Source organism: Carettochelys insculpta, chromosome 22, assembly GCF_033958435.1.
Source record: "Carettochelys insculpta isolate YL-2023 chromosome 22, ASM3395843v1, whole genome shotgun sequence".
NCBI classification, from domain to species: Eukaryota; Metazoa; Chordata; order Testudines; family Carettochelyidae; genus Carettochelys; species Carettochelys insculpta.
The window spans coordinates 3,018,926-3,037,631 of NC_134158.1; the positions used below are offsets into that span (position 1 = coordinate 3,018,926).

Here is an 18,706-nt window from a genome sequence, read left to right on the forward strand (position 1 = left end):
TGCAAGAGCACAAAGGTTGTGGGGGTGACCACGGCAAGCCGCTGAGTGGGCAGGGCAGGGCAGGGCAGGGCAGGACAGGAGAAACCTGCGCTGGTTGGGTGGACTAGCTGCAGCATGCGGGCCTGATTGGGGCAAGGCGGGCACTCTTGTGTGAGCCTGGCTAGCTCAGTCGGTAGAGCATCAGACTTTTAATCTGAGGGCCCAGGGTTCAAGTCCCTGGTCAGGCGAGGTCTCCTCTCCTGCTTGGGCATGCTCAGCTGGAGGCTCCCTGGAGATGGCCCCCGTGCTGCTGGTTACTTTTGCCCTCTTGCCCACCCCGCCTCTCCTCACAAGGCCTCTCTCCTCTCTGGCCCGCAACCAGCTGCTTCCTCCCCCAGGCGGTGGTGACGCCCGCCCCTTCCCTCTGCAGCCGCAAGGGCCTTGCGCGCTCACACGCAGGCCTGCCCCCTGCCCGCGCCGCTTCTCCAGGAAAAGTCCAGCTGCCCCCAGGGCAGACGCAGGCCTTCTGAGCCCTCGGCCCGCCAGAGCCAGGCCTCAACTCCGCTTCTGCCGACGGCCGTTCCAGGAAAAGTCAGCTGCCCCTTGGCATTCCTGCTTCGGGAGCCGTGGGATGCCTCACGCTCTCGGGCGCCATCCGCAACGCCGGCCGGCCCAGCCCCGCAGCCGCACCCACGCGTCCATCTCCTCCCCATCAGCCCGCCTCCGCCACGCTGGCACAGCCGCCCGAGTGCTCTGGGCGCTAGCCGCCTCTTTCGGGGCCCCTCTTTCCATCCTCATCCAAGGGAGGAAAGGCACCTGGAAGCTTGGCTTCCCTCAAGGCACGTGGGCCAGACGCTCAGGCAAGGGAGCCTCTGAAGGGAGCCTGTGGCTCACGCAGGGGAGGTGCCCGAGGGGGGCCCAGCTGAGCTCGCGAGCCTGCTCGCCAGGGCTCTTGCTGGAAGCGGAGGGCTTGGCCCGCTCCGCGCCAGGGCTCCGAGCCTAGTCTCTCCCCGTGTGGAAGGGGGCCTCCCTCTCGGGGCATTGGCCAGAGAGGGCCCAAGCCCGGCGCAGAAGCCGTCAGCAGAAGCCCACCTTGGCCAAAGAGGAAAAGGCCGGAGGCCCACTTTGCAAAGGGAAGGACGTCTGAGCGGGGAAAAGCAGGGCTCCTCCTTTGGGCAAGAAGAGCAGAGCAGGACTGGGTGGCGCACGGACGCTGGCACATCAATGGTCTGGGGCGGCCCACGGCAGGCCTGGAGACTTGCAAGGAACAGAGGGAGAGGGCCCGTCGGCAAAGACTCCTGGCGAGCCGATGCAGCCCTCCGAGCTGCGCTGGCCAAGGCGGGCAGACAGCCCTGCAAAGCCAGCCCCGGCCACTGTGGAGACGTGGCACGAGCCTTCCTCCCTCCAGCTTGGGGCTGGGGAGGGGTGTCGTTGCGAGAAAGTGTCTGCGTAAAAGTGCTGTGCGCTCCCCGAGAGCAGCCAGCGCATTTCTTGCCTTTGGCTCCTTGGACTCGTGCCTCGGGAAGGCGGGGAAGTGCGTGCATATGCTGGTTGCGGTGCTGGTGCTGGTGCTGGTGCGCAGGGAGGCGTGGGTCTGTTGACGCTCCTTGCGTGCCCCCAAGTGCACATGGTGCCATGGTGGGGAGGAGGAGTGGGTAGGCGGGCATGCGGCTGTGCAGGCGGTGTGGAAGAGGGCTTGGAGTGCTGTGAAAGGGCAGAGGAGGTGCGGGCTCCTTGTCCTGGCGGCCTCCCTGCCCCTGTGCAGCTGATGTGGGCTGCAAAAGGTCCCTGGTGGGTGGGTGCAAGAGCACAAAGGTTGTGGGGGTGGCCACGGCAAGCCGCTGAGTGGGCAGGGCAGGGCAGGGCAGGGCAGGGCAGGGCAGGAGAAACCTGCGCTGGTTGGGTGGACTAGCTGCAGCATGCTGGCCTGATTGGGGCAAGGCGGGCACTCTTGTGTGAGCCTGGCTAGCTCAGTCGGTAGAGCATCAGACTTTTAATCTGGGGGCCCAGGGTTCAAGTCCCTGGTCAGGCGAGGTCTCCTCTCCTGCTTGGGCGTGCTCAGCTGGAGGCTCCCTGGAGATGGCCCCCGTGCTGCTGGTTACTTTTGCCCTCTTGCCCACCCCGCCTCTCCTCACAAGGCCTCTCTCCTCTCTGGCCCGCAACCAGCTACTTCCTCCCCCAGGCGGTGGTGACGCCCGCCCCTTCCCTCTGCAGCCGCAAGGGCCTTGCGCGCTCACACGCAGGCCTGCCCCCTGCCCGCGCCGCTTCTCCAGGAAAAGTCCAGCTGCCCCCAGGGCAGACGCAGGCCTTCTGAGCCCTCGGCCCGCCAGAGCCGGGCCTCAACTCCTCTTCTGCCGACGGCCGTTCCAGGAAAAGCCAGCTGCCCCTTGGCATTCCTGCTTCGGGAGCCGTGGGATGCCTCACGCTCTCGGGCGCCATCTGCAACGCCAGCCGGCCCGGCCCCGCAGCTGCACCCACGCGTCCATCTCCTCCCCATCAGCCCGCCTCCGCCACGCTGGCACAGCCGCCCGAGTGCTCTGGGCGCTAGCCGCCTCTTTCGGGGCCCCTCTTTCCATCCTCATCCAAGGGAGGAAAGGCACCTGGAAGCTTGGCTTCCCTCAAGGCACGTGGGCCAGACGCTCAGGCAAGGGAGCCTCTGAAGGGAGCCTGTGGCTCACGCAGGGGAGGTGCCCGAGGGGGGCCCAGCTGAGCTCGCGAGCCTGCTCGCCAGGGCTCTTGCTGGAAGCGGAGGGCTTGGCCCGCTCCGCGCCAGGGCTCCGAGCCTAGTCTCTCCCCGTGTGGAAGGGGGCCTCCCTCTCGGGGCATTGGCCAGAGAGGGCCCAAGCCCGGCTCAGAAGCCGTCAGCAGAAGCCCACCTTGGCCAAAGAGGAAAAGGCCGGAGGCCCACTTTGCAAAGGGAAGGACGTCTGAGCGGGGAAAAGCAGGGCTCCTCCTTTGGGCAAGAAGAGCAGAGCAGGACTGGGTGGCGCACGGACGCTGGCACATCAATGGTCTGGGGCGGCCCACGGCAGGCCTGGAGACTTGCAAGGAAAAGAGGGAGAGGGCCCGTCGGCAAAGACTCCTGGCGAGCCGATGCAGCCCTCCGAGCTGCGCTGGCCAGGGCGGGCAGACAGCCCTGCAAAGCCAGCCCCGGCCACTGTGGAGACGTGGCACGAGCCTTCCTCCCTCCAGCTTGGGGCTGGGGAGGGGTGTCGTTGCGAGAAAGTGTCTGCGTAAAAGTGCTGTGCGCTCCCCGAGAGCAGCCAGCGCATTTCTTGCCTTTGGCTCCTTGGACTCGTGCCTCGGGAAGGCGGGGAAGTGCGTGCGTATGCTGGTTGCGGTGTTGGTGCTGGTGCTGGTGCTGGTGCGCAGGGAGGCGTGGGTCTGTTGACGCTCCTTGCGTGCCCCCAAGTGCACATGGTGCCATGGTGGGGAGGAGGAGTGGGTAGGCGGGCATGCGGCTGTGCAGGCGGTGTGGAAGAGGGCTTGGAGTGCTGTGAAAGGGCAGAGGAGGTGCGGGCTCCTTGTCCTGGCGGCCTCCCTGCCCCTGTGCAGCTGATGTGGGCTGCAAAAGGTCCCTGGTGGGTGGGTGCAAGAGCACAAAGGTTGTGGGGGTGGCCACGGCAAGCCGCTGAGTAGGCAGGGCAGGGCAGGGCAGGGCAGGAGAAACCTGCGCTGGTTGGGTGGACTAGCTGCAGCATGCTGGCCTGATTGGGGCAAGGCGGGCACTCTTGTGTGAGCCTGGCTAGCTCAGTCTGTAGAGCATCAGACTTTTAATCTGAGGGCCCAGGGTTCAAGTCCCTGGTCAGGCGAGGTCTCCTCTCCTGCTTGGGCACGCTCAGCTGGAGGCTCCCTGGAGATGGCCCCCGTGCTGCTGGTTACTTTTGCCCTCTTGCCCACCCCGCCTCTCCTCACAACGCTGTGATGGGGTTCAGGGGTCCCCCTGCACTGCACCCCGTCCGCTGGCAGTAGTGACTCTCACTCAGCAGGTATAACAGCAGGTTTATTAGGCAACAGATGTCCAGTTTCTCACAGAAGCAACAGCACAGCAGCCAGAGACAGACCTTCCAACCTGTCCTGGGGGGAAGACCCCGAGGGGGGCCCCTCTGGGGTGTAGCTTTCCCCTCCTCAGGCTGGCTGCCTTCCAGCTCTCCCTTCTCCTCGCCTCTAACTGCCGCCCCCGATTCAAAACCCCGCTCAGCTCCTCCCTGCTCTTTGTTCAGGCAGAGGTGTTATCTGCCAGTTGTAGCCCCAGGGTCATCCTTAGCCACTGGGATCTGCTGCTTGCCTCGGACATCCAGCCTGACTCACACATGCACCCCCCCCACTCCATCACATCTCTCCCCCCTTCCAGACCGCACTGAGCGGGGTCACTTAGCCAGTGACCTGGGGAAGTTCGGGGCCCTCCCTGCGTGACAGGGCATCGGCTATGGTGTTGTTGCTCCCCTTGACGTGGACCACCTCCATGTCGTAGTCCTGCAGGAGCAGACTCCACCGCAGGAGCTTGGCGTTGGCCCCTTTCATGTGATGCAGCCAGGTCAGGGGTGAGTGATCGGTGTACACGGTGAAACGCCGTCCAAACCGGTACGGCTGCAGCTTCCCCAGCGCCCACACCATGGCCAGACATTCCTTCTCTATGGCCGCATAGTTCTGCTCCCGGGGCAGCAGCTTCTTACTCAGGTACACAATGGGGTGTTTCTCCCCTTTGTCAGTCACCTGCATTAGCACCGCCCCCAGCCCCACGTCCGAGGCATCGGTGAACACCAGGAAGGGCTTGTTGAAGTCTGGATTTGCCAGCACTGGGGCCCTGACCAGAGCCTCCTTCAGCGCGCAGAGGGCCTCTTGGCACTGCTCGGTCCAAACCACCTTGTCAGGCTTTCCCTTTTTACACAGCTCCGTGAGGGGGGCTGCGATGGAGCTAAAGTGGGGCACAAACCTCCGGTAGTACCTCGCCATCCCAATGAAGGCCTGGACCTGCTTCTTAGTCTGGGGTGTTGGCCAATCTCTGACAGCCTCCACTTTAGCTGGCTCTGGCTTTAAGCAGCCGCTGCCCACCTTGTGGCCCAGGTAGGTCACCTCAGCCATCCCCACCTTGCACTTCCCTGCCTTGATAGTCAGACCAGCCTTCTGGAGTCGGTCCAGCACCTGCTTGACCTGGGACACATGGTCCTCCCACGTCTGGCTGAAGATGCAAATGTCGTCCATGTAAGCCAGGGCAAAGCTCTCCATCCCCTTCAGTAGCTGGTCCACCAGACGCTGGAAGGTAGCGGGTGCCCCCTTGAGGCCGAAGGGCAGGACCAAGAACTCGTAGAGCCCCACAGGAGTGATGAAAGCCGACTTCAGCCGGGCATCTTGGTCTAATGGCACTTGCCAGTACCCCTTGGTGAGGTCTATGGTGGTGAGGTAACGGGCTCCCCCCAGCTTGTCTAAAAGGTCATCAGGCCTGGGCATGGGGTAGGCGTCCGAGACAGTGATGGCGTTAAGCTTGCGATAGTCCACACAAAACCGAACAGACCCATCTTTTTTAGGGACTAACACCACGGGAGAGGCCCAGGGGCTGGACGAGGGTTGGATCACCCCCAGAGCCAGCATGTCTTCAACCTCCCGCTCTATGTCCTGAGCCGTCCTCCCTGTGGCTCTGAATGGCACACACTTGATAGGGGCGTGGGTGCCTGTCTCTATTCGGTGGACAGCCAGGTCAGTGCGTCCGGGTCTGTCCGAGAACAGCTGTTGATGCGAATGCAGCACCTCCTTGATCTCCGTCTGCTGGGCAGGGGTCAGCTGGTCTGAGAGGGGAATAGACTCCAGCAAGGAGCCGGCTCCAGTCCTCGCGAGTAAATCCACCAAGGGATCTTCCCCCTGCCCCTCCCAGTGTCTGCACACTGCCAGCACCAAGTTCTGTCTGTCCCAGTAAGGTTTCATCATGTTCACATGATAGACCCGGTGGCTGTGGGCCCGGTTCGACAGTTCCACCACATAATTCACGTCATTTAGCTGTTTGACGACCTTGAAGGGCCCATCCCAGGCCGCTTGCAGCTTGTTCCGCCGCACAGGTATAAGGACCATCACTTGATCCCCGGTGGCATAGGCTCGGGCCCTGGCGTTACGGTCATACCAGACCTTTTGCTTCCTTTGGGCCATGGAGAGGTTCTCCCTGGCCAGGCCCATGAGCTCGGTGAGTTTTTCCCGGAAGGTCAGTACATACTGTACCACTGACTCCCCTTCAGGGGAGGCCGTCCCCTCCCACTCTTCTCTGAGCAAGTCCAAGGGTCCCCGTACCCTCCTTCCATACAGCAGCTCAAACGGGGAGAACCCCGTGGATTCCTGGGGCACCTCCCTGTATGCAAACAGCAGGTGGGGTAAGTACTTGTCCCAGTCATGGGGGTATTGATTCATGAAGGTTCTCAGCATCTGCTTCAGAGTCCCATTGAACCTCTCCACCAGCCCATTGGTCTGCGGGTGGTAGGCTGTGGCCCAGGTGTGCCGGACCCCACACTTGTCCCACAAGCTTTGCAGTAGGGCCGACATGAAGTTGGACCCCTGATCTGTGAGGACCTCCTTGGGGAACCCCACTCTGCTGAAAATGGACAGCAGTGCATCTGCCACGGTGTCAGCGTCGATAGAGGTCAAGGCCACTGCTTCTGGGTATCGCGTGGCAAAATCTACCACTACCAAAATATATTTCTTCCCCGAACGCGTTGCCTTGCTGAAGGGTCCCACTATGTCTATAGCCACTTTCTGGAAAGGCTCCTCTATGATGGGCAGTGGCCTCAGGGCAGCTTTCCCCTTGTCCCGGCTCTTCCCCACCCTCTGGCAGGGATCGCAGGACAGGCAATACAGACGGACAGCTGCAAAGATCCCTGGCCAGAAAAAGTTCTGTAACAACCTTCTCCTGGTGCGGTGGATCCCCTGGTGTCCTGCGAGCGGGACATCATGAGCTAGGTACAGCAGCCTGCGCCGGTACTTTTGGGGAACCACCAGTTGCCTCTGGACCTTCCATGGCTCCGCTTTGCGTCTGGGAGCCCATTCCCGGTACAGGAATCCCTTTTCCCACAGGAATCTCTCCCTGCAGCCCTCCCCCAGCTGCGGAGCTGGGCTGAGACTGGCCAGTTCCCTCAGCTTCTGCAAGGAGGGGTCTCTCTGCTGCTCTGCCTGGAATTCTTCCGCTCGGGCAGGAGCGGAGGCTACTTCCCCATCCCTGCCTGGCTCCAGCATCCCTGGCCTGTGAGATCTGGTTTTTGGGAGCCCCCTTTCTCTCAGGGTTGGCCCCTGTGGCTTTGGCTGGGCCTGTACCCCTGAATCTGGGGAGCGCACCCCTCGTTTTCTTTGGCTACGGGTCAGGACCAGGGCACGAGGGCGTTCACCTTGCCATTTCTCCAGGTCAGCCCCCATCAGTACATCTGCCGGCAAATGGCTGTGCACGCCCACTTCCTTGGGGCCTTCCTTCTTCCCCCATTTCAGGTGCACCCTCGCCATGGGCACCTTGAAAGGGGTCCCATCAATTCCTGTTATCGTCAGGTGGGAATCGGGTATCATGCAGCCCGGTGCCACCACCCCGGGTCGGGCCAGCGTCACGTCAGCGCCTGTGTCCCAGAACCCCGTGACCTTTTTCCCGTCTACCTCGAGGTGTTTGAGACACTTGCTCCACAGAGGTAGCGCTGCCCCCACTCTGTAAACTGGCCTCTGAGCATTTGGTCCCCCTGAGGAGCTGGTCTGTGGGGCGGATTCGGCCCAATCCGAGTGCCCATTGTCAGCACCACCCGCCTTGGCCGCCAGCCCCTCTGACTTCTGGGACCCCACCCAGTTGACTCCATGACCCCCCGGCCTGCTCAACCTGTCTGGGAGCCTGGGGCACTGGGCTGCTCTATGCCCCTTTTGCCCACAGCGGTAACAGCCTGGGTCTGGTTGTGTCCCTCGGGCCGGCTGCTCTGTCTGGGCTCTGTTTGGCTCTCTGGGGGGTGGGTGGCTGGCCCCTCTTTCCTGGGCTTGCCCAAGAGGTGGTCCCCTCTGTCGTACAGTTAGGGACCGGTCTCTCTGAGATTCTCGGTTTCTCCAGGACTCCCTCTCCCTCCGGGACTCCCTCTCTCTCCGAGACTCCCTCTCCTTGTGGGGCTCACTTTCAAACCTGGCCCGGCTGTTTGTGAAGTCATCTGCCAGTTTCCCTGCATCATGTGAGTCCCCCGGCTTCCGGTCCACGAGCCACACCCTCAGGTCAGGTGCGCACATCTCGTAGAATCGCTCCACAACTGCCAGCTCGATCAGGTCCTCTACGGACTGGACTCCCATTCCGAATGCCCACTTCTGGTAGTATTGCTTCAGGCGGGCGGTTGTATCTACGTGGGTTTCCTCTGGCCTCTTCTGCGCCTCCTGGAACTTCTTCTTGTACATCTCCGGAGTCAGCCCGAACTTATGCAGCAGGGCCTGTTTGAACCGTTCATAGTCCCCAGGCTGCAGCCCCACCAGCTGGCTGAGCACCGCTGCGCCCTTCCGGCCCAGCAAGGGGGTGAGGTGCCGGAGCCACTCATCTGGGGGAACCTCATGCAACTCACAGGCTCGCTCGAAGGCGGTAAGGAACTCGTCCATGTCCCCTGTGTCCTGACACTGGGCCAGCACACGCGTCTCCAAGTGACTGGCCACCCCGAGCCGTCTGGCCCTCTCCCCGCTTACCGCAGCTGGGGCCTCTTGGCGTCTCGCCTCTGCCATGGTTCGCTCATGCTCCCGCTCTCGCTCTCTCTCCTCCCGCTGTCTCTCTTGTAGCTGGCACTCGTGCTCACGCTCTCTTTCTCGTTCCTGGCGCTCGTGCTCACGCTCTCTTTCCCGTTCCTGGAGCTCACGCTCACGCTCTCTTTCCCGTTCCTGGAGCTCACGCTCACGCTCTCTTTCCCGTTCCTGGCGCTCACGCTCTCTTTCTCGTTCCTGTCGCTCATGCTCACGCTCTCTTTCCCGTTCCTGGCGCTCCAGTTCCTTTAATTTCACCTCGAGTTCCAGCCGTCTCAGCTCTGCGGCGGGGGACTCTGCCCGCGATGGACCACCGCTAGCTGAGCGCGACCTGGTGGGCACCGCGTCTGTCGGACAGCGTCGAGCCCCTGCTCCTGTCGGAGAATCCGAAATGCTTCCCGAGGCTGACCGGCCACTTTCTGCCGGGACAGGCTCTGCCCCCCCGGATCGGTCATTCTCTTCCAGCTGTGCAATCAGCTGGGCCTTGGTCGCCTTCCCCACGGTGAGGCCCCTCTCTCTGCACAGCCCTGTAGCTCTGCCTTCAGGAGTCGGGTATAATCCATCTCCCCGCTATTTCCCGGGGTATCCACTCACCAGCAGCAGCTGCAGGAATGGCTCTGTTCCCCCTCTGACTCTTGTGAGACTCCTTCCTTCTCTGGTGCTCAGTCAGCCACTGCTGGGAGCTCATCCGTGGGTGCAGTGCATCCCACTTCTGACACCAGTGTGATGGGGTTCAGGGGTCCCCCTGCACTGCACCCCGTCCGCTGGCAGGAGTGACTCTCACTCAGCAGGTACAACAGCAGGTTTATTAGGCAACAGATGTCCAGTTTCTCACAGAAGCAACAGCATAGCAGCCAGAGACAGACCTTCCAACCTGTCCTGGGGGGAAGACCCCGAGGGGGGCCCCTCTGGGGTGTAGCTTTCCCCTCCTCAGGCTGGCTGCCTTCCAGCTCTCCCTTCTCCTCGCCTCTAACTGCCGCCCCCGATTCAAAACCCCGCTCAGCTCCTCCCTGCTCTTTGTTCAGGCAGAGGTGTTATCTGCAAGTTGTAGCCCCAGGGTCATCCTTAGCCACTGGGATCTGCTGCTTGCCTCGGACATCCAGCCTGACTCACACATGCACCCCCCCCACTCCATCACAAAGGCCTCTCTCCTCTCTGGCCCGCAACCAGCTGCTTCCTCCCCCAGGCGCTGGTGACGCCCGCCCCTTCCCTCTGCAGCCGCAAGGGCCTTGCGCGCTCACACGCAGGCCTGCCCCCTGCCCGCGCCGCTTCTCCAGGAAAAGTCCAGCTGCCCCCAGGGCAGACGCAGGCCTTCTGAGCCCTCGGCCCGCCAGAGCCAGGCCTCAACTCCGCTTCTGCCGACGGCCGTTCCAGGAAAAGCCAGCTGCCCCTTGGCATTCCTGCTTCGGGAGCCGTGGGATGCCTCACGCTCTCGGGCGCCATCTGCAACGCCGGCCGGCCCGGCCCCGCAGCCGCACCCACGCGTCCATCTCCTCCCCATCAGCCCGCCTCTGCCACGCTGGCACAGCCGCCCGAGTGCTCTGGGCGCTAGCTGCCTCTTTCGGGGCCCCTCTTTCCATCCTCATCCAAGGGAGGAAAGGCACCTGGAAGCTTGGCTTCCCTCAAGGCACGTGGGCCAGATGCTGAAGCAAGGGAGCCTCTGAAGGGAGCCTGTGGCTCGCGCAGGGGAGGTGCCCGAGGGGGGCCCAGCTGAGCTCGCGAGCCTGCTCGCCAGGGCTCTTGCTGGAAGCGGAGGGCTTGGCCCGCTCCGCGCCAGGGCTCCGAGCCTAGTCTCTCCCCGTGTGGAAGGGGGCCTCCCTCTCGGGGCATTGGCCAGAGAGGGCCCAAGCCCGGCGCAGAAGCCGTCAGCAGAAGCCCACCTTGGCCAAAGAGGAAAAGGCCGGAGGCCCACTTTGCAAAGGGAAGGACGTCTGAGCGGGGAAAAGCAGGGCTCCTCCTTTGGGCAAGAAGAGCAGAGCAGGACTGGGTGGCGCACAGACGCTGGCACATCAATGGTCTGGGGCGGCCCACGGCAGGCCTGGAGACTTGCAAGGAAAAGAGGGAGAGGGCCCGTCGGCAAAGACTCCTGGCGAGCCGATGCAGCCCTCCGAGCTGCGCTGGCCAAGGCGGGCAGACAGCCCTGCAAAGCCAGCCCCGGCCACTGTGGAGACGTGGCACGAGCCTTCTTCCCTCCAGCTTGGGGCTGGGGAGGGGTGTCCTTGCGAGAAAGTGTCTGCGTAAAAGTGCTGTGCGCTCCCCGAGAGCAGCCAGCGCATTTCTTGCCTTTGGCTCCTTGGACTCGTGCCTCGGGAAGGCAGGGAAGTGCGTGCGTATGCTGGTTGCGGTGCTGGTGCTGGTGCTGGTGCTGGTGCGCAGGGAGGCGTGGGTCTGTTGACGCTCCTTGCGTGCCCCCAAGTGCACATGGTGCCATGGTGGGGAGGAGGAGTGGGTAGGCGGGCATGCGGCTGTGCAGGCGGTGTGGAAGAGGGCTTGGAGTGCTGTGAAAGGGCACAGGAGGTGCGGGCTCCTTGTCCTGGCGGCCCCCCTGCCCCTGTGCAGCTGATGTGGGCTGCAAAAGGTCCCTGGTGGGTGGGTGCAAGAGTACAAAGGTTGTGGGGGTGGCCACGGCAAGCCGCTGAGTGGGCAGGGCAGGGCAGGGCAGGGCAGGGCAGGAGAAACCTGCGCTGGTTGGGTGGACTAGCTGCAGCATGCTGGCCTGATTGGGGCAAGGCGGGCACTCTTGTGTGAGCCTGGCTAGCTCAGTCGGTAGAGCATCAGACTTTTAATCTGAGGGCCCAGGGTTCAAGTCCCTGGTCAGGCGAGGTCTCCTCTCCTGCTTGGGCACGCTCAGCTGGAGGATCCCTGGAGATGGCCCCTGTGCTGCTGGTTACTTTTGCCCTCTTGCCCACCCCGCCTCTCCTCACAAGGCCTCTCTTCTCTCTGGCCCGCAACCAGCTGCTTCCTCCCCCAGGAGGTGGTGACGCCCGCCCCTTCCCTCTGCAGCCGCAAGGGCCTTGCGCGCTCACACGCAGGCCTGCCCCCTGCCCGCGCCGCTTCTCCAGGAAAAGTCCAGCTGCCCCCAGGGCAGACGCAGGCCTTCTGAGCCCTCGACCCGCCAGAGCCAGGCCTCAACTCCGCTTCTGCCGACGGCCGTTCCAGGAAAAGCCAGCTGCCCCTTGGCATTCCTGCTTCGGGAGCCGTGGGATGCCTCACGCTCTCGGGCGCCATAGGCAACGCCGGCCGGCCCGGCCCCGCAGCCGCACCCACGCGTCCATCTCCTCCCCATCAGCCCACCTCCGCCACGCTGGCACAGCCGCCCGAGTGCTCTGGGCGCTAGCCGCCTCTTTCGGGGCCCCTCTTTCCATCCTCATCCAAGGGAGGAAAGGCACCTGGAAGCTTGGCTTCCCTCAAGGCACGTGGGCCAGACGCTCAGGCAAGGGATCCTCTGAAGGGAGCCTGTGGCTCACGCAGGGGAGGTGCCCGAGGGGGGCCCAGCTGAGCTCGCGAGCCTGCTCGCCAGGGCTCTTGCTGGAAGCGGAGGGCTTGGCCCGCTCCGCGCCAGGGCTCCGAGCCTAGTCTCTCCCCGTGTGGAAGGGGGCCTCCCTCTCGGGGCATTGGCCAGAGAGGGCCCAAGCCCGGCGCAGAAGCCGGCAGCAGAAGCCCACCTTGGCCAAAGAGGAAAAGGCCGGAGGCCCACTTTGCAAAGGGAAGGACGTCTGAGCGGGGAAAAGCAGGGCTCCTCCTTTGGGCAAGAAGAGCAGAGCAGGACTGGGTGGCGCACGGACGCTGGCACAGCAATGGTCTGGGGCGGCCCACGGCAGGCCTGGAGACTTGCAAGGAAAAGAGGGAGAGGGCCCGTCGGCAAAGACTCCTGGCGAGCCGATGCAGCCCTCCGAGCTGCGCTGGCCAAGGCGGGCAGACAGCCCTGCAAAGCCAGCCCCGGCCACTGTGGAGACGTGGCACGAGCCTTCCTCCCTCCAGCTTGGGGCTGGGGAGGGGTGTCGTTGCGAGAAAGTGTCTGCGTAAAAGTGCTGTGCGCTCCCCGAGAGCAGCCAGCTCATTTCTTGCCTTTGGCTCCTTGGACTCGTGCCTCGGGAAGGCGGGGAAGTGCGTGCGTATGCTGGTTGCGGTGCTGGTGCTGGTGCTGGTGCTGGTGCTGGTGCTGGTGCGCAGGGAGGCGTGGGTCTGTTGACGCTCCTTGCGTGCCCCCAAGTGCACATGGTGCCATGGTGGGGAGGAGGAGTGGGTAGGCGGGCATGCGGCTGTGCAGGCGGTGTGGAAGAGGGCTTGGAGTGCTGTGAAAGGGCAGAGGAGGTGCGGGCTCCTTGTCCTGGCGGCCTCCCTGCCCCTGTGCAGCTGATGTGGGCTGCAAAAGGTCCCTGGTGGGTGGGTGCAAGAGCACAAAGGTTGTGGGGGTGGCCACGGCAAGCCGCTGAGTGGGCAGGGCAGGGCAGGGCAGGGCAGGAGAAACCTGCGCTGGTTGGGTGGACTAGCTGCAGCTTGCTGGCCTGATTGGGGCAAGGCGGGCAGTCTTGTGTGAGCCTGGCTAGCTCAGTCGGTAGAGCATCAGACTTTTAATCTGAGGGCCCAGGGTTCAAGACCCTGGTCAGGCGAGGTGTCCTCTCCTGCTTGGGCGCGCTCAGCTGGAGGCTCCCTGGAGATGGCCCCCGTGCTGCTGGTTACTTTTGCCCTCTTGCCCACCCCGCCTCTCCTCACAAGGCCTCTCTCCTCTCTGGCCCGCAACCAGCTGCTTCCTCCCCAAGGCGGTGGTGACGCCCGCCCCTTCCCTCTGCAGCCCCAAGGGCCTTGCGCGCTCACACGCAGGCCTGCCCCCTGCCCGCGCCGCTTCTCCAGGAAAAGTCCAGCTGCCCCCAGGGCAGACGCAGGCCTTCTGAGCCCTCGGCCCGCCAGAGCCGGGCCTCAACTCCGCTTCTGCCGACGGCCGTTCCAGGAAAAGCCAGCTGCTTCTTGGCATTCCTGCTTCGGGAGCCGTGGGATGCCTCACGCTCTCGGGCGCCATCTGCAACGCCGGCCGGCCCGGCCCCGCAGCCGCACCCACGCGTCCATCTCCTCCCCATCAGCCCGCCTCCGCCACGCTGGCACAGCCGCCCGAGTGCTCTGGGCGCTAGCCGCCTCTTTCGGGGCCCCTCTTTCCATCCTCATCCAAGGGAGGAAAGGCACCTGGAAGCTTGGCTTCCCTCAAGGCACGTGGGCCAGACGCTCAGGCAAGGGAGCCTCTGAAGGGAGCCTGTGGCTCGCGCCGGGGAGGTGCCCCAGGGGGGCCCAGCTGAGCTGGCGAGCCTGCTCGCCAGGGCTCTTGCTGGAAGCCGAGGGCCTGGCCCGCTCCGCGCCAGGGCTCCGAGCCTAGTCTCTCCCCGTGTGGAAGGGGGCCTCCCTCTCGGGGCATTGGCCAGAGAGGGCCCAAGCCCGGCGCAGAAGCCGTCAGCAGAAGCCCACCTTGGCCAAAGAGGAAAAGGCCGGAGGCCCACTTTGCAAAGGGAAGGACGTCTGAGCGGGGAAAAGCAGGGCTCCTCCTTTGGGCAAGAAGAGCAGAGCAGGACTGGGTGGCGCACAGACGCTGGCACATCAATGGTCTGGGGCGGCCCACGGCAGGCCTGGAGACTTGCAAGGAAAAGAGGGAGAGGGCCCGTCGGCAAAGACTCCTGGCGAGCCGATGCAGCCCTCCGAGCTGCGCTGGCCAAGGCGGGCAGACAGCCCTGCAAAGCCAGCCCCGGCCACTGTGGAGACGTGGCACGAGCCTTCTTCCCTCCAGCTTGGGGCTGGGGAGGGGTGTCCTTGCGAGAAAGTGTCTGCGTAAAAGTGCTGTGCGCTCCCCGAGAGCAGCCAGCGCATTTCTTGCCTTTGGCTCCTTGGACTCGTGCCTCGGGAAGGCAGGGAAGTGCGTGCGTATGCTGGTTGCGGTGCTGGTGCTGGTGCTGGTGCTGGTGCGCAGGGAGGCGTGGGTCTGTTGACGCTCCTTGCGTGCCCCCAAGTGCACATGGTGCCATGGTGGGGAGGAGGAGTGGGTAGGCGGGCATGCGGCTGTGCAGGCGGTGTGGAAGAGGGCTTGGAGTGCTGTGAAAGGGCAGAGGAGGTGCGGGCTCCTTGTCCTGGCGGCCCCCCTGCCCCTGTGCAGCTGATGTGGGCTGCAAAAGGTCCCTGGTGGGTGGGTGCAAGAGTACAAAGGTTGTGGGGGTGGCCACGGCAAGCCGCTGAGTGGGCAGGGCAGGGCAGGGCAGGGCAGGGCAGGAGAAACCTGCGCTGGTTGGGTGGACTAGCTGCAGCATGCTGGCCTGATTGGGGCAAGGCGGGCACTCTTGTGTGAGCCTGGCTAGCTCAGTCGGTAGAGCATCAGACTTTTAATCTGAGGGCCCAGGGTTCAAGTCCCTGGTCAGGCAAGGTCTCCTCTCCTGCTTGGGCACGCTCAGCTGGAGGATCCCTGGAGATGGCCCCTGTGCTGCTGGTTACTTTTGCCCTCTTGCCCACCCCGCCTCTCCTCACAAGGCCTCTCTTCTCTCTGGCCCGCAACCAGCTGCTTCCTCCCCCAGGCGGTGGTGACGCCCGCCCCTTCCCTCTGCAGCCGCAAGGGCCTTGCGCGCTCACACGCAGGCCTGCCCCCTGCCCGCGCCGCTTCTCCAGGAAAAGTCCAGCTGCCCCCAGGGCAGACGCAGGCCTTCTGAGCCCTCGACCCGCCAGAGCCAGGCCTCAACTCCGCTTCTGCCGACGGCCGTTCCAGGAAAAGCCAGCTGCCCCTTGGCATTCCTGCTTCGGGAGCCGTGGGATGCCTCACGCTCTCGGGCGCCATCCGCAACGCCGGCCGGCCCGGCCCCGCAGCCGCACCCACGCGTCCATCTCCTCCCCATCAGCCCACCTCCGCCACGCTGGCACAGCCGCCCGAGTGCTCTGGGCGCTAGCCGCCTCTTTCGGGGCCCCTCTTTCCATCCTCATCCAAGGGAGGAAAGGCACCTGGAAGCTTGGCTTCCCTCAAGGCACGTGGGCCAGACGCTCAGGCAAGGGATCCTCTGAAGGGAGCCTGTGGCTCACGCAGGGGAGGTGCCCGAGGGGGGCCCAGCTGAGCTCGCGAGCCTGCTCGCCAGGGCTCTTGCTGGAAGCGGAGGGCTTGGCCCGCTCCGCGCCAGGGCTCCGAGCCTAGTCTCTCCCCGTGTGGAAGGGGGCCTCCCTCTCGGGGCATTGGCCAGAGAGGGCCCAAGCCCGGCGCAGAAGCCGTCAGCAGAAGCCCACCTTGGCCAAAGAGGAAAAGGCCGGAGGCCCACTTTGCAAAGGGAAGGACGTCTGAGCGGGGAAAAGCAGGGCTCCTCCTTTGGGCAAGAAGAGCAGAGCAGGACTGGGTGGCGCACAGACGCTGGCACATCAATGGTCTGGGGCGGCCCACGGCAGGCCTGGAGACTTGCAAGGAAAAGAGGGAGAGGGCCCGTCGGCAAAGACGCCTGGCGAGCCGATGCAGCCCTCCGAGCTGCGCTGGCCAAGGCGGGCAGACAGCCCTGCAAAGCCAGCCCCGGCCACTGTGGAGACGTGGCACGAGCCTTCCTCCCTCCAGCTTGGGGCTGGGGAGGGGTGTCGTTGCGAGAAAGTGTCTGCGTAAAAGTGCTGTGCGCTCCCCGAGAGCAGCCAGCTCATTTCTTGCCTTTGGCTCCTTGGACTCGTGCCTCGGGAAGGCGGGGAAGTGCGTGCGTATGCTGGTTGCGGTGCTGGTGCTGGTGCTGGTGCTGGTGCTGGTGCTGGTGCGCAGGGAGGCGTGGGTCTGTTGACGCTCCTTGCGTGCCCCCAAGTGCACATGGTGCCATGGTAGGGAGGAGGAGTGGGTAGGCGGGCATGCGGCTGTGCAGGCGGTGTGGAAGAGGGCTTGGAGTGCTGTGAAAGGGCAGAGGAGGTGCGGGCTCCTTGTCCTGGCGGCCTCCCTGCCCCTGTGCAGCTGATGTGGGCTGCAAAAGGTCCCTGGTGGGTGGGTGCAAGAGCACAAAGGTTGTGGGGGTGGCCACGGCAAGCCGCTGAGTGGGCAGGGCAGGGCAGGGCAGGGCAGGAGAAACCTGCGCTGGTTGGGTGGACTAGCTGCAGCTTGCTGGCCTGATTGGGGCAAGGCGGGCAGTCTTGTGTGAGCCTGGCTAGCTCAGTCGGTAGAGCATCAGACTTTTAATCTGAGGGCCCAGGGTTCAAGTCCCTGGTCAGGCGAGGTGTCCTCTCCTGCTTGGGCGCGCTCAGCTGGAGGCTCCCTGGAGATGGCCCCCGTGCTGCTGGTTACTTTTGCCCTCTTGCCCACCCCGCCTCTCCTCACAAGGCCTCTCTCCTCTCTGGCCCGCAACCAGCTGCTTCCTCCCCCAGGCGGTGGTGACGCCCGCCCCTTCCCTCTGCAGCCCCAAGGGCCTTGCGCGCTCACACGCAGGCCTGCCCCCTGCCCGCGCCGCTTCTCCAGGAAAAGTCCAGCTGCCCCCAGGGCAGACGCAGGCCTTCTGAGCCCTCGGCCCGCCAGAGCCGGGCCTCAACTCCGCTTCTGCCGACGGCCGTTCCAGGAAAAGCCAGCTGCTTCTTGGCATTCCTGCTTCGGGAGCCGTGGGATGCCTCACGCTCTCGGGCGCCATCAGCAACGCCGTCCGGCCCGGCCCCGCAGCCGCACCCACGCGTCCATCTCCTCCCCATCAGCCCGCCTCCGCCACGCTGGCACAGCCGCCCGAGTGCTCTGGGCGCTAGCCGCCTCTTTCGGGGCCCCTCTTTCCATCCTCATCCAAGGGAGGAAAGGCACCTGGAAGCTTGGCTTCCCTCAAGGCACGTGGGCCAGACGCTCAGGCAAGGGAGCCTCTGAAGGGAGCCTGTGGCTCGCGCCGGGGAGGTGCCCCAGGGGGGCCCAGCTGAGCTGGCGAGCCTGCTCGCCAGGGCTCTTGCTGGAAGCCGAGGGCCTGGCCCGCTCCGCGCCAGGGCTCCGAGCCTAGTCTCTCCCCGTGTGGAAGGGGGCCTCCCTCTCGGGGCATTGGCCAGAGAGGGCCCAAGCCCGGCGCAGAAGCCGGCAGCAGAAGCCCACCTTGGCCAAAGAGGAAAAGGCCGGAGGCCCACTTTGCAAAGGGAAGGACGTCTGAGCGGGGAAAAGCAGGGCTCCTCCTTTGGGCAAGAAGAGCAGAGCAGGACTGGGTGGCGCACAGACGCTGGCACATCAATGGTCTGGGGCGGCCCACGGCAGGCCTGGAGACTTGCAAGGAAAAGAGGGAGAGGGCCCGTCGGCAAAGACTCCTGGCGAGCCGATGCAGCCCTCCGAGCTGCGCTGGCCAAGGCGGGCAGACAGCCCTGCAAAGCCAGCCCCGGCCACTGTGGAGACGTGGCACGAGCCTTCTTCCCTCCAGCTTGGGGCTGGGGAGGGGTGTCCTTGCGAGAAAGTGTCTGCGTAAAAGTGCTGTGCGCTCCCCGAGAGCAGCCAGCGCATTTCTTGCCTTTGGCTCCTTGGACTCGTGCCTCGGGAAGGCAGGGAAGTGCGTGCGTATGCTGGTTGCGGTGCTGGTGCTGGTGCTGGTGCTGGTGCGCAGGGAGGCGTGGGTCTGTTGACGCTCCTTGCGTGCCCCCAAGTGCACATGGTGCCATGGTGGGGAGGAGGAGTGGGTAGGCGGGCATGCGGCTGTGCAGGCGGTGTGGAAGAGGGCTTGGAGTGCTGTGAAAGGGCAGAGGAGGTGCGGGCTCCTTGTCCTGGCGGCCCCCCTGCCCCTGTGCAGCTGATGTGGGCTGCAAAAGGTCCCTGGTGGGTGGGTGCAAGAGTACAAAGGTTGTGGGGGTGGCCACGGCAAGCCGCTGAGTGGGCAGGGCAGGGCAGGGCAGGGCAGGGCAGGAGAAACCTGCGCTGGTTGGGTGGACTAGCTGCAGCATGCTGGCCTGATTGGGGCAAGGCGGGCACTCTTGTGTGAGCCTGGCTAGCTCAGTCGGTAGAGCATCAGACTTTTAATCTGAGGGCCCAGGGTTCAAGTCCCTGGTCAGGCGAGGTGTCCTCTCCTGCTTGGGCGCGCTCAGCTGG

The 18,706-nt window shown here is 64.5% G+C and overlaps 8 non-coding genes across 8 annotated transcripts; all 8 read left to right on the top strand.

Annotated features, from left to right (window-relative positions):
• The first annotated feature begins 154 nt into the window (after positions 1-154).
• TRNAK-UUU (transfer RNA lysine (anticodon UUU)) lies at positions 155-227 on the top strand. Its single transcript has one exon. It is a non-coding gene; the product is annotated as a tRNA-Lys (tRNA).
• A 1,711-nt stretch (positions 228-1,938) lies between these two features.
• Positions 1,939-2,011, top strand: TRNAK-UUU (transfer RNA lysine (anticodon UUU)). Its single transcript has one exon. It is a non-coding gene; the product is annotated as a tRNA-Lys (tRNA).
• A 1,707-nt stretch (positions 2,012-3,718) lies between these two features.
• Positions 3,719-3,791, top strand: TRNAK-UUU (transfer RNA lysine (anticodon UUU)). The gene has a single exon. It is a non-coding gene; the product is annotated as a tRNA-Lys (tRNA).
• Positions 3,792-11,445: 7,654 nt separating this feature from the next.
• On the top strand, positions 11,446-11,518 carry TRNAK-UUU (transfer RNA lysine (anticodon UUU)). The gene has a single exon. It is a non-coding gene; the product is annotated as a tRNA-Lys (tRNA).
• Positions 11,519-13,237: 1,719 nt separating this feature from the next.
• TRNAK-UUU (transfer RNA lysine (anticodon UUU)) lies at positions 13,238-13,310 on the top strand. The gene has a single exon. It is a non-coding gene; the product is annotated as a tRNA-Lys (tRNA).
• Positions 13,311-15,022: 1,712 nt separating this feature from the next.
• On the top strand, positions 15,023-15,095 carry TRNAK-UUU (transfer RNA lysine (anticodon UUU)). Its single transcript has one exon. It is a non-coding gene; the product is annotated as a tRNA-Lys (tRNA).
• Positions 15,096-16,814: 1,719 nt separating this feature from the next.
• Positions 16,815-16,887, top strand: TRNAK-UUU (transfer RNA lysine (anticodon UUU)). Its single transcript has one exon. It is a non-coding gene; the product is annotated as a tRNA-Lys (tRNA).
• Positions 16,888-18,599: 1,712 nt separating this feature from the next.
• TRNAK-UUU (transfer RNA lysine (anticodon UUU)) lies at positions 18,600-18,672 on the top strand. Its single transcript has one exon. It is a non-coding gene; the product is annotated as a tRNA-Lys (tRNA).
• Positions 18,673-18,706: the final 34 nt, after the last annotated feature.